The sequence below is a fragment of the Leopardus geoffroyi genome, chromosome D4 (genome assembly GCF_018350155.1).
Source record: "Leopardus geoffroyi isolate Oge1 chromosome D4, O.geoffroyi_Oge1_pat1.0, whole genome shotgun sequence".
Lineage (NCBI taxonomy): Eukaryota > Metazoa > Chordata > Mammalia > Carnivora > Felidae > Leopardus > Leopardus geoffroyi.
The window spans coordinates 64691644-64704142 of NC_059342.1; the positions used below are offsets into that span (position 1 = coordinate 64691644).

Consider the following 12499-nt stretch of genomic DNA (forward strand, 5'->3'; position numbering starts at 1 on the left):
AAAAAAAAAAAAAAAAAAAAAAAAAATATCAAGACTTCAAAAAAATCCAAGGAGATAGACATTCAATCTATATAATCAAACTGTGAAGCTGCATCCACAGATTTAAATAAAGAACTATAGGGTATCAGAGGAGGTCAAAAAAATTTCAGAAAGTCTTTCAAATAAATACAAATTAAAAGTAGCATTCTTCAAAAAAAAATACGGAAGGAAGGAAGGAAGAAAAGAATTGCTTCCTTGTGAACCTATACCGTCATCTCTGAAGCGTAAACAGCCACACCAGGTTGATGGAAATTAAATTCCACATCCAAGCCAAGACAAACACACTTGGTAAGTTAGTTTTGTTTTTTAAGCAAAACTGGATTAAATAATTGAATCAATTTAAGGAAAATTGATTCAATTTAAGGTTTGAATTGAAATATACCATTCTTATAAAAATCTGTGTCATCTGCCGAGTATGTTCTGCTGGAATTTGGTAGAATTGAGTAGAATTTACTTACGGCTTTCTCATTATAGAAATTACTGATGAATTTGGTAACAATAACACAAGAATGAAGACTTTAAAAGTATCAACAAAAAGGTTAATTAGAATTACTTATCATGAGAGAGGAGACTGAGTTTTTTTTTTTTTTTTTTTTTTTTTTTTTTAATTTTTTTTTTTTCAACGTTTATTTATTTTTGGGACAGAGAGAAACAGAGCATGAACGGGGGAGGGGCAGAGAGAGAGGGAGACACAGAATCGGAAACAGGCTCCAGGCTCTGAGCCATCAGCCCAGAGCCCGACGCGGGGCTCGAACTCACGGACCGCGAGATCGTGACCTGGCTGAAGTCGGATGCTTAACCGACTGCGCCACCCAGGCGCCCCAAGAGGAGACTGAGTTTTGATACATGGAAACTAATAATTATCAAGAGTTTGTTGTTGTTTTTTTTTTTTTTTTCTTTAAACAGAATATAGTAGCCAACTTCTCTCCATTTAAGACAGGAAAATCAAACTTTTCCAAATTACCAAGGTAAGTAAATTTATTTTTTATTTTATTTATTTTATTTTTGGGGGTGTGAGGGGAAGGAGAAAAGGGAGGGAGAGGGAGAGAGGGAGAGAAGGGGGGGGAGAGAGAGAGAGAGAGAGAGAGAGAGCGCGCGCGAGAGAGAGAATCCCAAGCAGCCCCCATGTTCAACACAGAGACCAACATGGGGCTCAACCCCACAACCGTGAGATAATGACCTGAGCTGAAATAAAGAGTCAGATGCTCAACCTACTGACCCACCCCAGGTGCCCCGCACCATAAGTAAATTTAAACAAGTCATATTAAAGAGACACCTGATAAATTGCTAATACATATACAAAACCAAATTATCCAGAATTCAACAGGGTCTAACAGAGTGAAAGCATTTACATATTTTTTATATATGAAAACAATTAACTTTGTATTTTTATAACTATGTTAAACTCTCTCGTGATCCATAAGTCCTATTAATGTGACAAAAAATAAAAAAAAAGCAATATAAAGCACAACGCAAAACTCTCTGAATGCCCAATTAGTGGAAATTAAATTTCTTTAACATTCTCTCTCAGATAAACTCAATATTGTTGCAGAACGTGCTAAGTGACTTTCTCTCACTTTTATGCATCCCAATATAAATTCTGAATACAAAATAAAGCTTCTCCTTGATACTCCTATTCCACATACTTTCAAGAGCTAGCTTTCTGTGAACAGAAGTATAATTATGTTGCCTGGTCTTTAAACATTGGCCCTGTTCCCCTACATCAACTACTCAAGGATTCATGGCTATTGTAATTTATGGTCTTCCAGGCTGCCCTACCTTGCAGATCTGACTCAGCTGTAATGACAAAGAGTCAAATCCTGTCCCACTATTCTCTCCCTCTTCCAGGAAAATCATTCTTTTTCTCCCTTTGGTTTATAGTAAAATACTATATTCAGATTTTCAAAATTTTCTGAAAATGCTAGCGTCTCTCCGAGGATTTAGGGAATCATTTAAAATCCCCTAGGGGAGCCTGGGTAGCTCAGTTAAGTTTCCAGCTTTGGCTCAGGTCATGATCTCATGGTTCGCGAGTTAGAGCCCCACATCGGGCTCTGTGCTGACAGCTCAGAGCCTAGAGCCTGGAGCCTGCTTCGGATTCTGTGTCTCCCTCTCTGTCTGCCAACTCTCCCCCACTCATGCTTGTCTCTCTTCCTTTCTCTCTCTCTCTCTCAAAAATAAACACTAAAACATTTTTAAAATCCCCTATTCCTTTTAAAAAAAAAAAGCCCTTAGATTATTGTCTAACATAGTATTCAAAAGTCAACTTTTAGGTTAAAATTTAATGTATAGTACAATAATAACTGAGCTCCTGTCTTTACCATTCTACTGAAATGCATGAAGGTCCCCCGAGAACCTCTTGGAGTTCCAGTTGCAATGTCTTTTTATCCTAGCCCCTCTTTTCTGTCTATGTATTTCTCTATATTTATTCCATCTATTCCCATGGCTTTATACATCATTCTTATTCTGCTGAATCCTTCGTTTTATTTTTTTTTAAGTTTATATTTGAGAGAGAGAGACAGAGACAGTGAACGGAGGAGGGGCAGAGAGACAGGGAGAAAGAGAATCCCAAGAACACTCTGCACTGTCAGCACAGAACCTGATGCAGGGCTTGAATGCATGAACTGTGAGATCATGACCTGAGACGAAACTAAGAGTCAGATGCTTAAACCCACTGAACCACCCAGGTGCCCTGAATCCTGTATTTTAAATCTAGTACTGACCTTTCCATTTAGATCCAAAATCATGTGTCTAAATATTAAGTTAAAGCATATATTTGACTGTCTTCTAGACATCGCAAAATTAACAAGTCTCAAAGAGAACTCAATACCTTTCCACCCAAACCTGTTTTCCCCAGGTATTCACCAACTCAGTAAATGATGACTTCTGACTCAATCAAAAATTGGTGGGTCATTCACAATTATTTTGTTTCTCCATGCTTATCTAGTATTAAGTCCTGCCTGGCTACCACCAATATTTAAATTGTTCACTCCATTTATACCACTTTTACATTAGAAGTCCAATCAGCCATTATATTTCACTTGGAAATCCTAAAGCCCCCTAAATGCAGGTAAAACCGCCTACTTCAACTCTCGTAACCACCCAACACCCCTTCTCAACACAGAAATCATGTTCCTCCATTACTCTAAGTCTTCTAGTGTATTGATGTCACATTTAGCATAAGCTTGCTTGCTTTCTTTTTTTTTTTTTTTTTTTTTTGCTCTAGCTTATATAGCCTTTAATTATCTGGCTTCTGACTACTTATCTGCCTTCATGCGGTAGCAAAATTGTCTACCATGTTCTTGTCACACTGGATTTCCTTCTGTATTTAACCATATAGATCATTACACTTTCAAGGCTTCACACTGTTTCCTCTGCCTATAACACAATTCTTCTAGAACTTCACATTGCTGACTCCCAATTATTTATACTTAGCTTAAATTTTACCTTTCCAAACATTTAAAATATATTTTATTTTTAGAGTATTTTTAGGTTCACAGAAATATTGATGATAAGGGGCAGATTTTTCCCATATATCCACCTATACATGCATAGCTTCCTCCATTTATCGACATCCACCACCCGGGTAGTATATTTATTACAACTGATAAGCCTACATTGACATATCATTATCACTCAAAACACATAATTTCCATTAGGGTTCACTCTAGGTGGTGTACATTCTATGGATTTTTAATGCATAATGACATATATCAACCAACAGTATCATACAGAGTAATTTCACTGCCCCTAAAAATCTACGTGCTCTACTGTTTCATCTCATCTTTCCCTCTTACATCTGGCAACTGCCAATCTTTTCACCGTCTCCATAGTCATATAGCTGAAATTATAGAATAGGTAACTTTTTCAGGCTGGCTTCTCTTATTTATCTACATGCATTTAATATTCTCCCATGTCTTTTCATGGCTTGAAAGCTCATTTCTTTTTAGCATTGAGTAATATTACATTATCTAGATGTACCACAGATTATTTATCTATTCACCTACTAAAAGACATCTTGTTTGACTCTAAATTTTACCAGTACTGAATAAAGATGCTATAAACATTAATGTGCATTTTTGCATGTACATATCTTTTCATCCTATTTGAGAAAATACTATGGAGTGCAATTGCTGGATTGTATGATAAGGATATGTTTAGTTTTTTCAGAAGTAATGTATGCTTAAAAAATTGCTAAGAGGGGATCTTATGTTATGTTTTCTTATCATATAGATGATGATAATAGTATATAAAAAAGGTAGGAGGAAACTTTTGGAGGTTATGGATAATGCTTATGATACAGATTGTGGTGATGGTTTCAAAGGTGTATACGTATCTCCAAAATCATCAAGTCATCAAGTTGTACACATTAAACTTGCACAGCTTTTTGGGTGTCTCATATATATATATATGTGTGTATATATATATATATATATATACATATATATATACATATATATATATATGTATATATATATATATAAAATTCTAATTCTGTTATTTATTTAGCTCAAAAGGATATGGATATGGCCCAATCTCATTTGACAAGGCTCCTCTAATGTAACTTTACTCCATTTCAAAGGGCATTGTTTTTTTTTAAGTTTATTTATTATTATTTTGAGAGAGAGAGACAGAGAGCACACAAGTTGGAGAGGGGCAGAAAGAGACAGAGACAGAATCCCAAGCAGGCTCTGCACTGTCAGTGTGGAGCCTGACGTGGGGCTCTAACTCACCAACTGTGAGATTATGATCTGAATGGAAGTCAGACACTTAACTGACTGAGCCACCCAGGTGCCCCACTTTACTCCATTTCTAATGGTTAGCTCAACTTGGAAGTTGTGTTACCTAGCTTAGTACCCTCCTTCCTATTTATAGACTGGTATTAGTAGACTTTTAATTTCCCATTCCCACTCCATAAGAGAAATTAAGATTTTATCCCCTCTAAAATCCAGGGGGAAAGTACACATAGTTTTTTGTTTTTTGTTTTTTGTTGTTTTTTGAGTCTTTATATGTAGCTCTGATTTCTGAACTAAGTTACTTAATTCTTCCATAAGGACTACTAGGATAACCTCTAAATGACTTTATTCATCAGCTTATATCTTGACATATGGCAGAGGATATTAGCTTTTCTCCAAAGCTGTGTTCTATTTCCCAAATGTAGGTTATGAGTTGTTAGAAATATATGGAAATGATTAAAGAAAAAATTATATTGCCACTCATATGAAATATAGGGTTTTGGCCATTAAAATAAAAATATAATACAGCAATATAAATATCCTCCTATCGATGACAATTATACATGTCTCTAAGAAGTATCCAGTTTTCTAACTTTTAGTTATTTGCTAACTTTTCTTCACACATAACAACGAGCAGCAGAGACAATTAGTTGTCAATTATAGGGTGTTTTTCTAACCCTCTTTACCTTGTCTCCTTAGTACCAAAGCCAAAAGTGGAGATGAAACAAGTTAGCAGATCAATTCAAAGGCAAAAATCCACATAAAGGACAACCTCCTACTCAATAATCCTGCCATATCTTTCACTTCTCAATTTAGCCTTTTAATCACACAGTTTGAATGTATAAGATATTTTTCCTCTTTTACTGATTCATTTTCCCTCGAGTAAAACTGAGAGCTGTAAAAGTGAAATACAGACGTGAAAGAATTGCTAGCTTTGTATGCTTGTTAATATATGATTAATTCACTGCAAAGGCTTGGAGTGGTGGCTAAAGAATTTCAAATGTGACTAAAACCACAGAATATCATAAAAAAAAGAAATATCATAAAACAAAAACAAATCTTTAGAAACGTATATGTCCTGATAGAAATATGTCAATCTTCTGGCCTCCTTATGTGAAAAAATAAAGTAGTATAATAGATCATTAATTAGTCATGTCTGATTTTATAGAATTCTATAAATATTCCACATCATGACTTATCAACTGCAGTGGTATGGTTATTTGCAAGGTGCTTTCGAATTATTTTTCTCCTCTGTATGTGTATGTCTGTGTGTGTCTATGTAATATTGTCAATAATACAGAACAAGTAAGAAAATCTGTTAAAAGTGAATGTCATGAAAGATGAAATGACTGATGGATTTGAGAACTCTGTTTTATGTAGGGGGAACAAATATCACATTATGTCCAATTTTCTAAAACTGTAGGAAAATTTAGATATTATCATTTTTCTTTAATTCTAATAAAACTATCAACAATAATTTTAAACATATAAGTAGGAAATAAGTACTAACATCAGTAACAATTGATTTTGCACTCAAAACAGTATTTTCTGCCTGTGTTTCACATAACTCAAAGCACCACTTATCTGTTTTATAGATGGAAATAGTTCAAGCCTTGTCCTAGACTTCTAAGATGCTACTCCAAATGAAAAACAACCTAGTTATACCTGTATTACAATCCACACTCCAGCATGAAGTAGACATCTGGAGATTAACATGACTTCTCCATGCCATTCATTATCTCCTTTCAGTTGCTAGTATTCATGAGCTTCTTTCAAAGGGTCACATTTTATCCTTCCATGTCCTCAGTGATATCTGCACTGCAGTATATATATTATCTCCTTAGGAAATGTTGCTGTAAAACTAATTGAATTAAAAACATTTTCTCCCATTCCACAAATTGCCTTTCACTCTGTTGATTGTTTTCCTTGCTGTGAAGATATCCTTTGAAGTAGTGCCACTTGTCTATTTTTTGCTTTTATTGCCTGTGCCTTTGTTGTCATACAATCATTGTCTACACCAAAGCCATAAAGATTTTCCCCTGGATTTTCTTCTAGGTTTAAGTTTTATATTTTGCATTTTTTAGACTTTAATTCATTTTAAGTTGATATTTCCATACAGTGTAAGATAAGGTAATTGCCCACTTTCATTCTTTTGCATGCAAATGTTGTTTTCCTAACACCCTTTGTTGAAGGGACCATCTTTCCCCATTGTACTCTTGGCACCCTTGTCAAAGCTCAGTTGACCATTATGTGTGGATTTATTTCTGGGCTCTCTATTCTGTTCCACTTGTCTATATGTCTGTTTTTATGTAAGTACCATACTATTTTAATTACTGTAGCTTTGTAATAAATTTTGACATCAGAATGTTGATTCCTTCAGCTTTGTTTTTCTTTATCAAAATGGTTTTGGCTATTTGGGGTATTTTATGGTTGCATATATATAATTGTTTTTTCTGTTATAGTAAACAATGCTATTGAGATTTTGATAGGGATTGCACTGAATCTAGAAAATGCACTGTGCAGTATAGACATTTTAACAATATTAAGTCTTCCAATCCATAAACATAGAATGATTTCTATTTGTTTCTAATTTCTTTCATTAATGTTTTATAGTTTCAGTACACACAATCTTTTACCTCCTTGGTTAAGTTTATTTTTAAGTATTTTATTTTTGATGCTATTGTAAATAGAATCATTTTCTTAATTTCCTTTTTCAGATAGTTTATTACAGAAACACAATTTTTTTAATTAAAGTATAATGGACATGCAATGTTATATAAGTTTCAGTTGTACAACATATTGATTCAATAATTCTATACACTACTCAGTGCTCACCATAAGTGTAGTTACTATCTGTCACCAAACATTATAATATTATAGACCAAACCCTCTATCCTGTACTTTTCATCTTCATAACCACTTATTTTATAACTGCAAGTTGTATCATTCTCTTTATGTATTTTACTCATCCTCCTACCAACCTTCTCTTGGGCAACCATAGTTTGTTCTCTGTATCCAACAATGTCTATGTGATACAACTATTTCATATAAATTTCACCTACATCAGAATCTAAAAAAACAAATGAACTAAGAAGCAAAGAAACAAAGTAACACAACTGATTTTTGTATGTTGATTTCACATCTCAGGAATTATTGAATTTGTCCACTAGTTTTATTTATTTATTTTTTGAGTTTACAATAAGGGTATAGTGTATTTATTATTATTTGTAAATTGTGTGGTATACACCCTATATATAAAGTGTATAATAACCTTATGTATAAAACACATACATTTTTTCTGAGAGAGACAGTTGTTAAACATTTATCGACAAACCACCACCTGTGCCTCACTCTCATATAGGGAAGGGGGGATTGGTTTTGTTTTCACTCTTAGAACAATTATCTCTTTTTATTGAGAAATATCCAATTTCAGATTTCTGGCTATTGGCCCTTTGTTGTTTTCTACAGTGTCAAAAGAGCTTGGCTTAAGGGCTACTACAAGGAAAAGAAGGCAGCAATTACCTATTTTCTTTATAATTAAAAGTGGCTTTTAAGGATGAATGTAGATGACCCTTGAAACACAGTTTGAACTGTGTGGTCCACTTATACGCAAATTTTTTACAGCACAGTTCAGTAAATATACTTTCTCTTCCTTATGTTTTTCATAATATTTTTTTCTCTAGCTTACTTTATTATAACAATACAGTATGTAACACAAATAACATACAAAAATATATGATAATTGACTACTTATGTTATGGGCAAGGTTTCCAGTCAACAGTAGCTTACTACTAAATTTTGCGGGGGCGAGGGTGTCAAAAGTTATATGCAGATTTTTGACTATGCAGGGGATGGGTCAGCACCCCAAATTCCTGCATTGTTCAAGGATCAACTATATGTACACACTGCATTATCTTTGCTAATAATCAAACTGACTCAAAATGTATTAGTTGTGTCTCTGAAATTATTTTATGAGTTTGAAAAAGATTTATGTTTGTGATACTAGAAAAACTTAAAAAAAATTTTTTTTTTTACTTTTTAAGAAACCAGTATGCACTCTGAGAACCAGAGTACCTACATTTTAAACCTGCAAACTACCAACTCTGTTATCTGATTAAATAACCTCTCTGTACTTAAGTTTCCTCATCTGTGAAATTAACATGATAATAGAATCTATGGCACAGGGTTGTTGTGATAGTCAATGTGTGTAAAACATAAACAGTGCCTGGCACACAACAGAAGGCTTGCCATTATCATTACCATTGCTATTACTACTACAATTGCTGCTGCCCCACAAAGAAGTCAACTCACTGACATCTTCTTTGGGTTCTAATACTACAGACTGTGTGATCTTTGGTTAAGTCACTCTTTCTACACCAGCATGGATCTAAGGTTAGGACTCTTTACAGTTTACTTTTAATATCTGTAACTCAGTGAGTTAACTACTTTGTTTATTAGTTCCACTAATTTTTTGTGGAGTCTTTTGAATTTTCTACTTATATGTTCATGTCATCTACAAAGATAACTCTTTCTTTCTGTATTAAATGCCTTTTATTTATTTTTCATGCCTGACTTCTCTAAGACTTCTATTAAAATGTTGAATATAAGTTGCTGGAGTGGGCATCCTGGTCTTGTTACAGATCTTAGCGGAAAAGCTTTGGGTGGCAAGGTTGAGTAAGAGGTTAGTCAATGGCTTTTCATATATGGCTTTTATTATGTTGAGGTAAATTCTATATTTCGTTTTTTTAAAGATTTTTTAATCATGAAAACACGTTGAATGTTGTGAGATGATTTTCCTGCAGCTATTGAGATGATCATTGATTTTTGTCATTCATTGGTGTTGTGTATCACATTACTTGTGTATTTTAAACTATCCTTGCATTCCCAGGGATAAAACCACTTGATCATGGTGTATGAGCCTTTTAATAATGTGTTGTTGAATTCAGTTTACTAGCATTTTGCTGAGGAAGTTTTCATCTATATTAATCAGGGATATTGGCATGTAATTTTTTCTTATAATGTTTTTATTCAGTTTTAGTATCAGAGTAATGGCCTCACAAAATGAGTTTGCAAGTATTCTCTGCTTTTCTATTTTTTCTGGAGGAGTTTGAGAAGAATTGTTATTAATTCTTCTTTAAATGTTTGTTTTAATTCACCAGACAAGCCATGTGGTCCTGGACTTTTCTTTCCTGGGATTTTTTTTTTTTTTTTTTTTATTGAGTCAATCTCTTTACTCATTATTGATCTGTTCAGATTTTTTATTTCTTCATGATTCAATATTGGTAGGCTGTATGTTTCCAGGAATTTATCCATTCTTTGGGGTTATCTATTATGTTGGTGTATAACTGTTCATAGCAGTCCCTTATGATTCTCTTTATTTTTGAAGCATCCCTTGTAAATGTCTCTTCTATTGTTTTATTTGTGTTTTACCTTGCTTGCTTTCTTAGTGTAGTAAAAGGTTTTTCAAGTCTGTTTATCTTTTCAAAAGCCGTCAGTTTTAATTTTTTTCTATTGTATTTTTGTACTATATTTCATTTATTTCTGCTTTATTATTTGTTTCTTCCACTGGCTTTGGGCTTAGGTTGTTCTTTTCTTAGTTACTTGAGTTGTAAAGTCAGGTTAAGATATCTCTTCTTTTTTAACGTATATGTTACTGTTACCGGCTTTCTTCTTCCTACTGATTTGGCTCCATCCCATATGTTTTGGTATTTTGTGTTTTTTTTAATATGTATTAAAAAAAATTTTTTAATGTTTATTTATTTTTGATAGAGAGAGACAGAGCATGAGTGGGGGAGGAGCAGAGAGAGAGGGAGACACAGAATCCGAAGCAGGCTCCAGGCTCTGAGCTGTCAGCACAGAGCCCAATGTGGGGCTCAAACTCACGAACTGTGAGATCATGACCTGAGCCGAAGTTGGATGCTCAACCGACTGAGCCACCCAGGTGCCCCATTTAATGTTTATTTATTTCTGAGAGAGAGCACAAGTGGGGTAGGGGCAGAGAGAGAGGGGGACAGAGGATCCAAAGCAGGCTCTGCACTGACAGCAGCAAGCCTGATGTGGGGCTTGAACTCACAAACCATGAGATCATGACCTAAGCTGGAGTCAGACACTCAAATGACTGAGCCATCCAGGTGCTCTTGGTACCCTGTGTTTTTGTTTATCTTGAGTTATTTTCTTATTTCCCTTTTGATTTCTTCTTTGACCCACTCATTGTTCAAGAGTGTGTTGTTATATTTCCACACATTTGTGAATAAACCCATACATATACAGTTAATTGATCTTTTTAACAAAGGTACCAAGAGTACACATGGAGAAATGATAGATTCCCAAAAACGATGTTTAAGAAACTGAATATCCACATTCAAAAGAATGTTATAGCTTATATCATATACAAAATATATATGATACATATATCATATACAAAAATGAGCTCAAAATGGATATAGGATCTGAAAGTGTGAAATTCCTAAAAGAAAAGATAGGAAAACTTCATGACATTGGTCTTGACAGTAATTTCTTAGATTTATTATCAACATGCAGTCAACAAAAGCAAAAAATAGACTACAAAAATCCTACAACTCAGCAACAAAAAATCAAATAACGAACTTAAGAAATGGTGCAAGAACTTGAAGAGGAATTTCTCCAAAGAGAACATAAAATCGCCAACAGACACAGGAAAATATTCTTGGCATCCCTAATTTCCTCCCAGAAAAACAAAGATAACAAGTGTGGGTGAGAACATGGGGAAATTAGAACCCACGTACATTGTTGATACAAATATAAGATAATGCTGTCACTATGGAAATCAGTACAGAGGTTCCTCAAAAAATTAAAAATAAAACTACCAAATGATCTAGCAATCCCACTCCTGGGTATATATCCAAAATAACTGATAACCGGATCTCAAAGAGATAGCTGCACTCTCATCCTCACTATGGTATTCAAAAAGCCAAAATATGAAAACAACCTAAATGTCCATCAGTGAATGAACGAAGAAAATGTGACATATGCATACAATATTTGACTTTAAAACAGAAGGAAATGCTGTTATATGCAATTACATGACTGAATCTGGAGAACATCATGCTAAGTGAAATAAATATGTTACAGGACAAATACTGCATGATTCCACTTACATGAGACATCCAAAATAGTCAAGCTCATAGAAACAGAGTAGAATAGTAATTTCGAGGGGATGGAAGGAGAGAGATTAGGGGAGCTGTTCCTCAACAGGTATTAAGTTTCAGTTATACAAGATGTATACATTATAGAGATCTGCTGTACATCATTTATTAACAATACTGTACCACACACCTATAAAAAAATTAAGATAGATTTCATGTTAAGTGTTTTTACCATAATGAAAAAAAATGAGTATCTAGGATTAGATAGCTAACCTTGAAAGTGCTACCTAATCTACTAGCGAATCTCTGTACCTTTTTCATGGAAAAGTACTTTTCTTGGTTTTCCAATCTGATAATACCCCTTTTAGATATATCACATTTTCTAGCCTTGGATTTTCTAAACTATGTAGATATTTTAACAGGTGAAATCTGAGAGAATTTTTCTAATGCTACCTATTGAAGAGACTGAGGTCAAATGAGATTCAGTAATATACCAGTTTTTATAGTTTCTCAGTGACATAATTTGGATAAGGATGCTGATCTTCAAATTCCCATTCCACTGGTTCTGCTTATGCCTACTAAGGAAAAAGTTTGATTATTAAA

General features: G+C 34.0%; 1 long non-coding RNA gene across 8 annotated transcripts in view; it reads left to right on the forward strand.

The window, feature by feature from the left end:
- The first annotated feature begins 19 nt into the window (after nucleotides 1-19).
- The window catches only part of LOC123593072, a 66952-nt gene continuing 54472 nt past the window's right edge, over nucleotides 20-12499 (forward strand). For 6 of the 8 annotated variants that reach the window (XR_006710100.1, XR_006710098.1, XR_006710099.1 and 3 more), the window contains exons 1-2: nucleotides 20-327; nucleotides 946-1007. This is a non-coding gene — a long non-coding RNA (uncharacterized LOC123593072). Of the gene's footprint in view, nucleotides 328-945; nucleotides 1008-2893; nucleotides 2942-12499 lie in introns of all 8 variants that reach the window. The other 2 variants (XR_006710102.1, XR_006710104.1) reach the window with 1 other exon arrangement.